Source organism: Aethalodelphis obliquidens, unplaced genomic scaffold, assembly GCF_003676395.1.
Source record: "Aethalodelphis obliquidens isolate GAN/ISIS:26980383/991018 unplaced genomic scaffold, ASM367639v1 scaffold35, whole genome shotgun sequence".
Lineage (NCBI taxonomy): Eukaryota > Metazoa > Chordata > Mammalia > Artiodactyla > Delphinidae > Aethalodelphis > Aethalodelphis obliquidens.
In genome coordinates, this window is record NW_020837979.1 from 5,295,529 (window position 1) to 5,307,617 (window position 12,089).

The 12,089-nt window shown below is 54.0% G+C and overlaps 1 long non-coding RNA gene across 1 annotated transcript; it reads left to right on the forward strand.

The window, feature by feature from the left end:
• The first annotated feature begins 385 nt into the window (after positions 1 to 385).
• Positions 386 to 11,236, forward strand: LOC113632021 (uncharacterized). Its single transcript, XR_003437620.1, has 3 exons — positions 386 to 500; positions 9,219 to 9,334; positions 10,098 to 11,236. It is a non-coding gene; the product is annotated as an uncharacterized LOC113632021 (long non-coding RNA).
• Positions 11,237 to 12,089: the final 853 nt, after the last annotated feature.

Sequence of the window (12,089 nt, forward strand, 5' to 3'; positions counted from 1 at the left end):
GCAGACGCTGCACGAGTGTCCCCGGTAAGTGAATATGTGAATAAATGAGTACATTCAGGAGAGCACCTCCTCTCTCATGTTTTCTCATTTCTGATCGTTTCCCGAGGAGAGCATGGAAAGATGAGAAGCTGGGGGAAGTCAGCGTTCCTGGGCAAAATCCTCAACTTCACGGAGCACACGGCAGACGCTGGAGGACATCACTTTCCTGGCATTGCGCAAGTGGGGGGCGGTTTAGGCAGTGCGCCCCTGCCGGGATCTCGGAGCCGCTTGGGAGGGGCGAGCGGGCAGGGGGGTGGGGAGGCTGGGGGCCTGGCTGGGTGGGGCAGGTGGACGGCTCTGCCCTCCTGGGCGGGTGGGTGCGCCCCCCCGTGTGCGCTGCCTTCCTGCATGCAAACCTGAAGTTACAGCATCAGTAATGGGCGTGTTCATTGTTCTTCAGAGAAGTTACTGTGTTTGTCTAAAGACTAAGAAGAAAGACGTACCTTTCCAACATGGCAAAGGTAGGTTTCAGGCAACCACACAGGAGGGAACAAAGCAGCTTTCCCAAAGCGAAAAGTGCAGGCTGCCAGTGACCCTCCGAGCGGGCAGCAGGCCCGTGCAGAGAGGCCGGCCCACCCACCTGGAGGGCAGAGGACAGCTTGCTGGGCCCCAGGTGCTCAGCTGGAAGCCACCCCTCCTCCCCTCCGGCCTCCAGGCTCTGCCCGTGGAGGAGAGGACGCAGGGCCAGCAGGTCACGGTTCTAAAGTTCCAGAGGGAGGCCCCCCAGGGGTGGCGTCCCGGGCAAGCCAACGTCAGAGGTGGAAGGGCATTGTAGCAGAGCCTAGGGCAGACCCTGCACCCTGTGCACATGGCCCTGCGGACTCTGTGTGTCGGGGCACCAGGTCCTCGGCTCTGACCTTCTCACTCCTGGGTGTTAGCGGAGGGGAGAGAGGGGCTGAAGGAGAGGTTCTACGATCTGTTCTGAAATCCCACGGCGGCAGATGGGGACGGAGCCTGGGACCAGCCCTCTGCCCCAAATCAGCCCCGGCCAGGGGGCGCCCAGCCGGGACCGCCCTTTGACCACCTCCATCCCCCACCAGTAGGGTTGTTTCTCCTTCTGAGCTAGAGGCCCATCCGGTTCTGGGCACCTTCACCTTCCCCACTGGGGCAATGGCAACGACCTTGCAACACGACCTCCATCCCTACCCACTGGAGCGGCCAGCTCAGAGTCCAGAGCCTGGCCTGCTGGGAGCCATACCTTTACACTCACTGTTCCAGGAGAGTTTACTGAATACCCAAGGGCCCCTTTCCTCTCCGTAAAACAGACATGGCTGTAGTGCCTGCTCTTGGGGCTGGTGTGAGGATGACTCACCGCTCGTCCTGCAGACCCCGAACACGTAAGGGAGAGGTTTGTCCCATTGGACAGCGGAGGCCCAATTCACTGCCCCAGGCTCCCCAGAGGAAGGACAGGAGAGCTTCTGAGTCCCCACAGCCATCCTGTAGAGGCCGCCCGCCCTGTTGCTTCTCCAGAACCGCACTTGCCTGGCAGAGCCCAGTTACCCACCGTTTCCCTCTCTAGAGAATTTAGGCCCCTTGCTCGGGGTACAGAGAATAGGGAACTGGGAGGAGGAGCTGCAGGCCCCTGAGACATCTGCCCGTGAGCAGAAGCGTCCTAAATGCCGACTTTCAGAAAGGCAGTTCTAGAATGTGTGCAGTTTGAACATCTTGATTGTCATTTAGGATTCAGGGTTTGGTTTTTGGTTTTTATTTTTTTGCGGTACGCGGGCCTCTCACTGTTGTGGCCTCTCCCGTTGCGGAGCACAGGCTCCGGATGCGCAGGCTCAGCGGCCATGGCTCACAGGACCAGCCGCTCCGCGGCATGTGGGATCTTCCCGGGCCGGGACATGAACCCGCGTCCCCTGCATTGGCAGGTGGACTCCCAACCACTGCGCCACCAGGGAAGCCCTAGGATTCAGTTTTAACGGGCAAAACTACCCAAATCCACTTTTTCTCTTCGACAGCAAGAAAGTTTGGGTAATTTGGAGAGGGGGCATTAGGCCAAAGTAAGATGACAAGATTTCACCAAGTGTCGCGTTTGCTGTTGTCTTTAGACCATGAGATGGTGCTGAAAAACAGCAGGAGAGTCGGCATCCTGCAGCTGGATCTACACGCCATCATGCATCAGGGCGCCTTGGATACTTCCCAGCAAGCCCTGACGAGTAACCCGAGCGGCACTGACGACCTGGAGGGGAACACAGAGATGAAATGTACTCCTCCTTCCTCAGCTGCTTGGTTGCAGTGTTTGGTATATAATCAGGGCTGCTATGGCCATCACTGATTTATAGATTTCCTAATAGAATTAGAACGTTCCTCTTTGACGTTATAATTTACCTGCTCGCACACCTCTTCCTGCAGAAGATGAGGAGTGCCCCGAGAACCCTCTTCCAGGGCCTGCCCTGGGGTCCATAGTGCCAGGACGTATTTGCCGAGTGAGTGTGGTTGCTGATTGACAATATTTCTTGTCTCCTTTGGAAAACCCTCCTGCATCCCTCTTGCAGATGCACAGATCGCCTCTTCGGGCCTGAGTGGGATTGGCCGAGCTCTCTGCCTTGCCAGTTTCTGCTCTAACTGTAGTTTTGTTTGTTTGTTTGTTTACGCACCCTCGCAGCTTGTGGGATTTTAGTTCCCTGACCAGGGATTGAACCCAGGCCCACGGCAGTGAGAGCACAGAGCCCTAACCACTGGACCGCCAGGGAATTCCTGCACCAAGTGTTATTTTTAACAATGTGAAGTTTAACGGTGGTGCTTTGACCTTATTTCACTACTTTACAAACAAGTGCTATATAAGCCCATGAATATTCGTGGCCTTTGCTATTGTCCGGGGAAGGGGGAATTTCCCCCTCTACCCGTCTTGAGTTCTCCTGGCTGGATTAATAATCAACCTGGCGCAAGACAGGTTCACAGGAGAAAAAGACACAAATTTTAAATCATGTGCACGGAGGTCTTACAGAAATGGGACCTAAGAAGTAGACAAAGGAACTTAGGTTTTGGGGTGCCCAATTAGTGAAGACGCTAAACAGAATTGGGGCTTGGGTAGTAAATTAAAGAACTAACATGGTTTGGGACTTCCCTGGCTGTCCAGTGGTTAAGACTCCGTGCTTTCATGGCCGAGGGCCTGGGTTCAATCCCTGCTCGGGGAACTAAGATCCTACAAGTTTGGCGGCGCGGCCAAAAAAAAAAAAAGGTAACATGGTTTGTTTCTACATGGTTTGTTCTCAGCCTGAATTCCCTGTCTCTGGGGCTAAGGGTGTCTCTTTACATCCTGGTGCCGGAAGGGCACCTTTCACACCGGAGATTTATTTCCTGTTTTCAGGGAGACCGAGGGGGAGGGTCAGTGTCCTTCCTGTGTTGGCCGTTTCTTAAGTAACTTTTCAATCGAATTAACCAACATGCCACTGCGGCACATTTTGGAACCGCGTACTCTGGGCCCCGACACTATCTGACAATTGTAGTTGATCTTAAGGAAGAAAATCTCCATTCTGATGCCAAAATCTGGCCTCTGTACGCTGGTGCCAGATTAAATCTCAGCGTTGTGGGTGAAGCAGAAAGAAATAGCTTTATTGCTTTGCCAGGTAAGCGCGGGCCACAGCGTGCTCATGCCCTCAAGACTGTGTGTCCTGCCCTGGAGCGGGTCGTGAGGAGTCTTATAGCGTTCAAGGAGCAGGGCGTGGTCAGCTCGTGGACACTCTTCTGATTGGCTGGTGGTGAGGTCATCGGGAGTCGGCATCATCAACCTTCTGGTTCCAACCGGTCTGGGGTCTCCGTGCTCGTGGGCAGCAGACAGTTAACTTCGGCCACCTGGAGGGGGTTTCAGTATCTGCAAAACAGCTCAAGGAACAGGGCTCAGAATTCGCTAGAGTCCTTGAGGAGGAACTAAAGGTCCTTGACTGTGCTTAATGGCTAAAGTATTATTATTTTGTCTTGCTTGCCTGTTTTCCTTTCTTTCTGCATTTTCTCACTTCTCTGATTAAATTTCTTCTTTGGCTGAAGTTTCTCTACAGACAAAAGGCAGGCGGGGGACACGGGTGGAGGTCTATTCTGGGAAGGCCCCGTAGGGTCCTCCCTCAGTTACAGTTCCACGAAGAGCTGGCTTACGCGTGGTTACATCACTGAGAGGGGACAGTCACCACAGCAGGAGGCTCCCCACTCGGGGGGAGCCGGGAGCTGCTTCAGGTGGGGCTGCAGACCAGTTACCACCTTCTCCCCCGGTCGCTAGGCTTTGGTCTGAGGGCTGCCAGGAGGGGTCAGCCATGCATAAAGCTGCCTCCCAGTGCCTGAAGCCCCCTCAAGGTGTGGGCTGTGGGCTTCATCACGGCCCGCCCAACACGGGGCTGCACACGGGGCACCTCGGCATTTCACCACCAGATGGCTACGTGGATTCAGCGATGCATTAAAAGCAACGCAAAGTATCCTGTCCTCTTCCTTTGACCTTGAGGGGGGCTGACTTGGTAGGATTGTACCAGTTATTAAAATAGTGAAATGGGTCCTTACTTGCTGCTAAGTAGCTCCCTCCCCCCACTGCTTGCCTGTCCCTTGATTATATCCCCTGTCCCTACTGCCTGGCTGTCCCAAATCCCAGATCCTCCCCTGGGAGACTCCCCTCCAACCAGACCAGCAGCTGAAAGGTGAACACCTAACCCAGCAGGCTTCAGGGCAATGGAAGCCCCCCTCCCAGGCCACTGGCTTCCCCAGCAATCCCAGCTGGCTGCCCAAACCTTGCTCTCACCCCCAGCCCAAGCCCAGGGAGACCCAGGAGGCATGAGGCCTCTCCCCCAGGTGCCCGCCAGCCTGCCAGGGGCTCCTGTTGGCATCCTTGCATGTCCTTTGCGGAGGGCGCAGAGCCGGCAGGGAGGCAGCATGACCCCTGGCAGACGAATGCCTGAGATGTACCTGGAAGATCTTCCAGACGGAGCCTGACCAAATGTGCACCAGGGCCATGGCAGCCCACTGCGTTATCTAAATTTCCTTGGCACATGGGGGCACTCAGACAGATGCGCTTGCACTGTCCTTCCACTCTCAGCGCTGCCTGCGCGGGTGCGGGACCCAAGTCCCAGTGTCCCGCACTTGGGCTGCAGCCCTCGGGCCTGTACTGACAGGGTCTGTAGTCCTGGGCAACTCACCTAACATCCCTCAGCGGCTTTGATGTCCACCATCAGTTAAAGGACTTGAACAAACTACTCCCTTTATAAAAATGGCAGGGATGGGTGAGGTCACGTCTGTACCCTCCAGTGAGCTCACTTGGAGCCCGGTTCTGTGTGATTACAAGGTGTAGTTATGATTTCAAACTATTTCTTCCCATTTCAACAAGTAGCTGAGGGGATTGCTAGAAGGCGAGACCACAGAGCTCTGAACCAGACGACCTGGGGTGACAGACCCAGCCCAAGGCAGCCTTTGTGTTCAAAATGAGGGCGAGGCCGCAGGGAATTCCTTTGAACTGCAGTGGGATGTTATCCCCTAGGTCACCTGGGATACAAATACCTACGGGGAAATTCTGCTCTACCGCTCACAATCGGGTTTGTTTTGTCTGTTGATAGGTTTGAGCAGTTTAATTTCTTTGCTGGGGACATCAACAGACCTCAGTGTATTCCTGAATTGTCTGTCTTCAAGCCTCCAAACATTTGTCTTCCAGGTACAAAACCACGATTTTTTTTTTTTTTCAGTAGAAGAAGTGGGTGTGGGTCATTCTAGCTACATTATAGCACTGAGTGCCCAGGACCTGGTGCAAAGGAAAAGGTTTTCTCTGGCGCTCTGGACAGAAATGTGTCAAGGCCGGGACGGGGTTCGGGTTGGGGAAGTGGTGTCTCAGAGGCTGCCACATGCAACTCTGTGTGTGTGTTTGCTTGCAGGTGAGCACGTGTGTGCATATGTGAGCGTGTCTGTGCGTGGGAGGGCATGTGAGTGGGTGTGGGCAGGTAAGTGTTGGTGTGCAGTTGAGGATGCGTGCACGAAGCAGGAGTGTTCAGGAGGGAGATGGGTTGGTCTGTTTGGGGAGAATGGCGCTCATCTGGGGGTTTTGCAGACAGTCCCAGTAAGGTGTCAGGCTTGGGTTCACAAAAGCCAAGATGAATTGGTTTCGGACGTGGGCGGGTTTGGTCCTTCTGCTGGACGTGTCACTTGGACTTCTCAGTAGGCCCGTTGGCTTGACTGTCGTCATCACCCTCATCAGCAGTCACGTTACCAAATCAGGTCCAGCTGCTTGCAGCGCAAAAACCAATACTCACGAGAGGCAAATGTTGGCAGGAAGGGAAACTGCCTTTGAGCAGAATACCGGCAGTCCGGGGAGACGGTGGACTCCGTGTTCTCCAAAACCATCTCCGAAGATTCTGCTCGGCCGAGAAAGTTTTTAACGCGGAAAAGGGAAGTCATCTCAGGTAATCACTGAGATGGGCGGTCAGAGTGGTCACCATGCCCCACTGTGTGCAGGCTTGTCGACTTCCTGTGCTCTTTCTTTAGATGCTGCCGTGTTCACACAGTTCTTGAGATTACTGAAGGGGAAGCTGGGGAAGAGATCGGTCATCATTTCTATTTCTTTGATCTATGGAAAGAACCTACAAGTTAGGCAAAGTATCGTGTGATCAAAAGATCTGAAAGGTGTGCTAGGGCCAGAGATGAGTAGAGCATGGGGGCGCCTGGTTTGAGGTTAGTGACAAGACGAAGGGACCTCCTGCAAAGAGCTCTTTTCTGCCCAAAGCTGCTTACAGTCACCCTGTAAGAGCGGAGGATGCTGTCAGGGGAAGCCCCAGCACCCTGGCCCCAGTGGGCCTGAAACACGGAGCCTCCCGCCCCTCGAGGCGTCATCCTCTGAAGGCCGAGGCAGCAGGAAAAGACCTTGACGAGGGAGTTGGGTTCCACTGGGAGGGGTGGGCGTAGGGAAAGTGGGGCACCGGTCTAGGGAAAAGGGGGGCATCTCTGCAGCTCTCTGCAGCAAGGACCTGGAGGGCCTGGGACCAGAACGTGACTCGGGTTTTCTCCTTAAGCCTCCAGCCACATGTCTTCCTGCCCCCTCCATCTCCCCCAGAAAACCCAGGAAGGAGCTTGAAAGCTGGTTCCAAGCCTTGGCAGGTGTCTGTTTCCATTTTCTGCTCCTTGGATATAGTCTTTCCAGGTTCTCTGTGGTTTTGATTCCCTCTCCTTGGTCCTCGGCAAAGCTCACTTGTACCAGTGGTAATGTGCGCGGGTGCGTAGCCGCAGAGACAGCGATTCATTCGACAGGATGAAGCTCTCCATCCTCTGGTCCTTGTTTCAGACACTCACGCAGCCTCCACTTCACCCCCGCTGAGCCCCCGAGACCGTCGTACCGGTCCTGCTTGCAAGACCGTGTAACGCGGTGTTTCCGTCCTCACCCCTGCAGCATCACGGGTGAGCGTCTTCTTCGAAAAATGGTGCTTTTGTAACTGCCTGCCTTTGAAGGGCTTGTTTTTGTAAAACAACCTGGCTGATAAAACAAACAAACAAAAAACCCCACAGACTGTTGTCAGTGAGCTACTCAGACTGTTAAAATGTGACGGGCTTGTCCACGATGACTAATGGCCTCAAGTTGTTAGCACCTGGCAGAGCCAGAGGAGAGAAATGCTCAGCTCTGTCCTGCTTCATTTGTTCCCCTGGTTCTCGCGCAGTTTGGGCCCAGGGGTCCTTTCTAAATGTAGGAACCTGAGGTGTCACGCTGCCGACGAGAGGAGGAAAGCTGGGTAATGTCTGTGTTCACTTGTGAATGTGCGGCCATCGCCCACAGCTCCTTCTCTGGATGGTTTTAGGAAACATCCTTGTGTGTGTTGAACACCAGCAGGGCTCCCCCCGAGAGCCCCGTTCCCGGTGGTCCCAAGTCATGCGGGGAGGATGCCGCTGCCGAGGGGAGTCTGTTCCCAAACCCAAGTTCACGTGCCCGATGCACAGTGAGGCCACACAAACCGAGAGGCTGGAGTTCGGAGCAGAGAAAGGTTTACTGCAGGGCCCAGCAAGGAGAGAGGAAGGAGATGGGTGGCTCGTGCTCAGAATACCCCGGGACTCCCGGAAGGGTTTCAACAAAGCCATTTGAAAGGCCAGGGGAGGGGCGGGGCCGGGTCCCAGGGTGTGTGATCAGCTCGTGCACAATCCTCTGATTGGTTGGTGGTGATCAGTCCTTAGGCCCCAGCAGGTCTCATGATCATCAGGTCGTTAATTTCCTCCATTTGGTGGGGGCGGGGGGTTTAGCATCTGAAACTCTCAGGAAATATGCAGGAGATACTATTATCTTGGTACTTCAGAGAGGAGCTACAGCAGAGGATATTGGGGGGGGGGGGGTTCTGTCCTGGGAGGGCCCCATAGGGTCCTGCTTGGTTACAGGTCCACACCCACCCAGAGCCCAGGGTGGGCCTTTGGGGGCTCTCAGCGGGGGCTGAACAGAAACCGAGAGGAAAGGGCATCTCCTTATTCCTGGCCAGTCCCTGCCGCTCTTCCTCGGAGACTTGAGGTTGAGTGTCTGGGTGGTCCTCACGCAGTAGAGTCAGGAGAGACTCGGGGGGTTCACTCCAACCTGTGCTGGAAATTACATATGCCTCTGTTGGTTTGTAACTCACCTGAAGTGTGGCCCGAGGCTGCTGTCAATCTAGTGGGGGGTTCCTTAGTCTGCACGTGGAGGCATCTCCCCGGTACCCAGTTTAGTGCCACTCAGGCCATCGATGACCTTGGCTCCGCTGGACACACAGATGGGCCTTCCAGGCCTCAGATAATTCACGCGGCGCAGCGGCGCGCTTTGTGCCTTGCAGAGTCGGCACCCTTCCTTCCGTCACTGTGGGACTCTGGGCCCCTTCTTCACGGTGTCAGACTCGCCACGTGTAAATTAGCCCCCGACCCTCTCGAGCTGCCGAGGGGGCTGCAGCAAGGCCATCCCGCAGGCCTCCCCCCCCGTTGCTCCCCACAAGTGACCTTTTTCTAAAAAGAATTGTGTGGAAGTCAGCTGCTCTCCCACCTCCTGCCTTCTCCCCGCCCACTTCAAAGGGTTCTGCCTGGGACCATCCCCACAGGAGATGGTGCAAGACCCGGCCCAGGCCTGGGCCGCCTCTCACCTCGGCTTTCCTTCTTCCTGCCCCACTTTGACCTCGTGAGACTGTCTGTGCGCCACCCGTGGGTGCATGTGACAACACGCTCGCCTTGATTTTCATCATAAACCCCAGCACTTTTTTCTCTCTAAAATGTCACAGCCGAGCAGAAGCAAAGCGGAGTTTATCAGATTGGCCGCCAGCTTCCAGCTGAGATGGAATTTCCTCCTCGCGGCCGGTGAGCAAAGCTATGACCCTCTGGCACAGAGACAGCTTCGGTAAGTCCGAGAACGCACAGCATTTTGTATTCTACCTTTTACAGATGTTATTACAGCCTAAGCGTTTTCCACATTGCTATATGGAACCCACTCGTCTTTTTCTCACCTTTTTATGTAAAATACGACACACAGAGAACCACACACACACAAAACCGTATTAATCTCATTACTATGGCAATATGGTAGTTCATCAAACAGCTGGACCACACCTCACTCTCCTGTCAATGAAAATAATCAATAAACAATCTAAAATAAGAATAGAAAAGGGTTTTATGTGAGCCAGACAGAACTAGCCTGGAAGCCAGCTTCCCAGATGACTCTGAGAAACTGCTCCGGAGAGCAGCACAGTTTTATATCTTGTCAAAACAAAGAACATTAAACAAGTCAGGGTTTCATTTCTTCAAGGTTATTATTTAAAAAAAAAAAAAAAAAGAACAGACCAGCACGTACCCAGCAAGTCAGTATGGCCTTGCCACCTGGGAAGGGGGACTTAACCATCAAAGGAGTAACAAGTATCGGTGTCCCAGGAAGGGAGGCATTTCATCTTTATTTTTAACATGGACATTTTTACTTCCGGTCAGTGTGTCCTTTTCTCTAATAATTAAAGCCGAGGTACAGTGTAAGCTTTGATAGGCCACACACAGGCTATTTTAGTTAGCATCAAACTCAAGTTCACTCATGTATAAGCCAGAATGACTTCCCGGTATCTCAATACGTGGACATGTCTTTTGTCACTCCCCTGCCATCGTTGTCGGACGCGCAGGAAATCTCCCCTGGCTTTTGAATTGTGCGTTTTCAGACATCGTGAGCAGAGCAGGAAGCATCCTCTTTTTCTCCATCTCCCGACTGAGCTGGACCAAGAAATGGGTTCTTCGGGGGCACCCGGATTTAACCTTCAGGAATAAGACTTGATAAAGTCCCCACTGCGTGCAGATGGTGGAAAGAGTAAAGCAGCGTCCGTTTTGCCAACTTTCTGGTCCAGTAGAGGGTCTTTCTGGGCCCAGGGGGTCCCATCTGTCACAGCTGTGGTACAGACACAGCACAGGAGAGTCGCGGGGAGGAACAGTCACCACTGAGCCCCCCAGCCCCACGGAGGGGATCAGTCGTTTCAGCAGATGTCGTGCGTCCCTGCAAAGTCCCAAGCACCTTCCTGGGCACTGGACACACAGCCGTGGACAGACAGACAGACAGAGCCTGCAGCCCACAAACTCACACACCTATCAGGGCAAGGAATCCCTGCCCCAGGGCTGCCAGATGCCCTTGCAGCGGGTACACAGGACAGGAAGAGTAGACAAGCCCTGTTCTAGACCGTTCTGCAAACACTGGGGCCCTTTGGAGGGTTGTGGCTGTACACAGCCATATATGTGACCCCCATTCGTCATGAGGCTATCCCCGCAGATGAAGGTCAGCGCAGAGTTCGTGTGCAGCCACAGGAGGAAAGCCAGCTCTGTGGTTAGTGCTGTCGACTGAAATAATGCACAGCCTGAAAGTTGAGAGTTGTGTTTTATTCGGTGGACAAACCCGAGGACTAAGGTCCGGGACACAGCATCTCAGATCACTCCGAGGGACGGCTCCGAAGAGGCCAGGTGGGGGCCGGGGTAGATAGGAGCCGTTTTTGCAACAAAGACCAGGTAGTAGGAACATCAAAAGATGACTGTTAATTAAAGAAAACCGGACATCTCGAGGTAAAGAGTTTAGCGCTTTTCTACGTATGGGAAGACGCAAGAGTCTGAGCTCTCTGGCATCGTTCCTTTGATGTGCTCCTCGGCTATCTGGGGCCAGTATCCTGCGTTTTCTCCTCCCGAGTCTCCTCAGGGTGCACGGCTGGGGGCGGCTGCAGCAGCTCATTGCTAGATGGGGGGCCTCCCGCCCGGATCCTGAGCTCCCTCAGGGCTCACGGTCTCGGGGTGGCTGTCATGTGACCCGCCCGGATCCTGAGTTCCCTCAGGGCGCACGGTCTCGGGGAGGCTGTCATGTGACGGCTTGGTGGCTGCAACACCCTTTGTTTACTGATGCGGCCGGTGGCGTCCTCAGTTCACAGTGCTTTCCCCTCGGCCTTCTAGGGCCTTCATGTGAAGTCAGAGTATTCACACCACTAGTTTTTCCCCTTCATGTGGACCATGGTTTCACAAAGTTAAACAAGCCAGGAGTTGTCTGTGGGTCAGGCTTATTCCAGACCAGGCCGTGCCTCTCATGGAGCCAGGTTCTCTCACCTGAGATCTAGCAGAGAATAGTGAATATCGTATAAAGCTTTGAAATGGACAGAAAGGGTCAACACAGCCTTCTGGTCTTCCGTGGTCTTTTGAGTTATTTTACGAATCTCGTAAGTTGTAGCAGACAGATACTATTGCAGATGATTCTCCTCCACACAGTGCAAACCAGTGCGTCAGCGGGATCAGTTGATAAGTGCCCTGAGCACAGAGCTGTGTGGCATCTGTCTGTAGATTACTGTCAGTGGCATGCTTTGTTGTCTACATATGTATGTATGTTTAGTGTCTTGAATTCTCTCTCCTTTTTTTAAAAAAAAAATTTATTTATTTATTTTTGGCTGCGTTGGGTTTTCACTGCTGCACCTGGGCTTTCTCTAGTTGCGGTGAGCTGGGGCTACTCTTCGTTGCGGTGCGTGGGCTTCTCATTGCCGTGGCTTCTCTTGTTGCAGAGCACGGGCTCTAGTCGCGTGGGCTTCAGTAGTTGTGGCATGCAGGCTCAGTAGTTGTGGCACACGGGCTTAGTTGCTCCGCGGCATGTGGGATCT